The sequence below is a fragment of the Anas acuta genome, chromosome 14 (genome assembly GCF_963932015.1).
Source record: "Anas acuta chromosome 14, bAnaAcu1.1, whole genome shotgun sequence".
Lineage (NCBI taxonomy): Eukaryota > Metazoa > Chordata > Aves > Anseriformes > Anatidae > Anas > Anas acuta.
Genome location: NC_088992.1, coordinates 10,120,880 through 10,122,711, shown reverse-complemented (window position 1 = coordinate 10,122,711; position 1,832 = coordinate 10,120,880). Strand labels below are relative to the sequence as shown.

The following is a 1,832-nucleotide window of genomic DNA, read 5'->3' as shown; positions in this document are numbered from 1 at the left end:
TTGCACAGTTATTGCAGACTTATATAATATATATATTTGTGTATAATATTGGTTACTTGCATGTTGAACTGGGCTAATGCAGGGCTGTTACAGCACTAAATGTTCCCCGTGTGTATTTTTCCAGAGGGTGATGGCACATTTAGCATAATCTCTTCTAACTACAGTAATCTCTTCTAACTACAGTAAGTCAACTCACTAATAGTTTCACACCAGGTACAAACCACATTATTTTTCAAGGAATGAGCAGCTATTATTGTCAATGGATGATGAGTTACAAAAGAAATCTTCTGACTTTGGAGATTAGCAGAAATGTGCACTGTTTAGATGAAAATTAAACAGCACAGAGTGACTGAGACATTCCTTTTAAAGTACAGGTCACTGTATCAGTGCAACATCTGATTTTTTCATTTGGGTTTTCAAGCTGACTCACTGCAATAAGCAGAATGCATATATAATACACATATATATGTACAGAATGTATGCTCAACAAGTTTTTACATAGCAAGGGCTTTGGCAAGTTGCTTTAGAGACCACAGCCTCTGAAGTATGCGAAAGGCCACTGCGTTGGACAGGCTTGTAAATTATTACTTGTCACGCATATGAGAGTGAAAAAGAAGTGTTGCAATTTGTGCTGTAATCCTGCCCAAAGCCAAGCCAGTAAATGGGCCAAAATTTTTTTATGAAAATGTTCTCAAAAATTCAGTCATTGAATCATTTTCAGGAAGCTGCTTCAGCAATTCAAGCTGAACTCAGACGAGCCTTTAGCTTTGCCCATTGATCCATCACAGAGTAGAAAGTGAAGGATTTCAGAGAGGAAGGGTCCCTCTGCTGCTATAAACGCCTGAAGATAACCAGTTGACCTAATGGCAACAACAAAACAAGAAATAAACACAAAAGAGCAATTATAACACTGTAGTGACTCATCTTGGTGGTTAGACAAAGTGCTTTAAGCAGATCAGCTGAACTGAATATTTCATAAAAGAGACTAACTGAAGACTCTCCATATGAAACTGTGTATCACACTGATTTATGGGGAGAACCACATGAGTGGAAATCATTGACAGAGTTCTTGTCCAGCTACATCATGGTAACAGAATGATCACATCACACAGTAAGATATAAATGACTCATTTCATTTCATGGCAAAAGAAATCCTGGAAGATATCAAAGCTTTAAAAACTTGAGCCATTCATATGCATTCATTTTGGCTTCATGGTCTTTAAGACCTTTAAAATAACTTTCAAGTGAGGTTATTTGTAGAGAAAAACTACAAACAAATTAAGTTAAATTTACAAGGTAACACACAATGGACATACAAATATCTGACCTGAATGACTGTTTGACAAATGCAATTCAAACAACAAATGAATAGCATGGCACAAAAGGACATCGTCACAATTATGGAGCTTAAAAATAAGACTATTTTTTCCAAGCTTGTCTGCCTTCAAAGATATTTAAAACCTGATTCTCCTCCAGCATGTATTAGTGTCAATCAAAAATAACTCTGCTCAGGTCAATGGATTTACACAATTGCAAAATTAGTATAAGTGAGAGGACAATCAGAGCTTTTGTATGCTACAAAAATCTCTCTTAATAGCAACAGCAATAGAGAAGAAGGAGGTAGGAGGTCCCTTTCCAAGTCAAGCTGGGTGGATAAACGAGAAAAACCTGTGGAGCTTGTAAGTGAGGACTTGTAGGAGGAGCTGTAGCATTAATTTAGCCATTAATTTGCTCCTTCAAAATTTCCCCTTTCCTGTCTTCTACTTTATGTGACATGTTTAGCAGTAGTTGGGTTCTAAATATAACATTACATTGCAGAGATGTGCTCTCCA

General features: G+C 36.7%; 1 long non-coding RNA gene across 1 annotated transcript; it reads right to left on the bottom strand.

The window, feature by feature from the left end:
- Positions 1 to 356: 356 nt before the first annotated feature.
- Positions 357 to 1,548, bottom strand: LOC137864016 (uncharacterized). Its single transcript, XR_011101274.1, has 2 exons — positions 1,328 to 1,548; positions 357 to 860 (listed from the first exon to the last, which is right to left on the bottom strand). It is a non-coding gene; the product is annotated as an uncharacterized lncRNA (long non-coding RNA).
- Between the last annotated feature and the right edge of the window lie 284 nt (positions 1,549 to 1,832).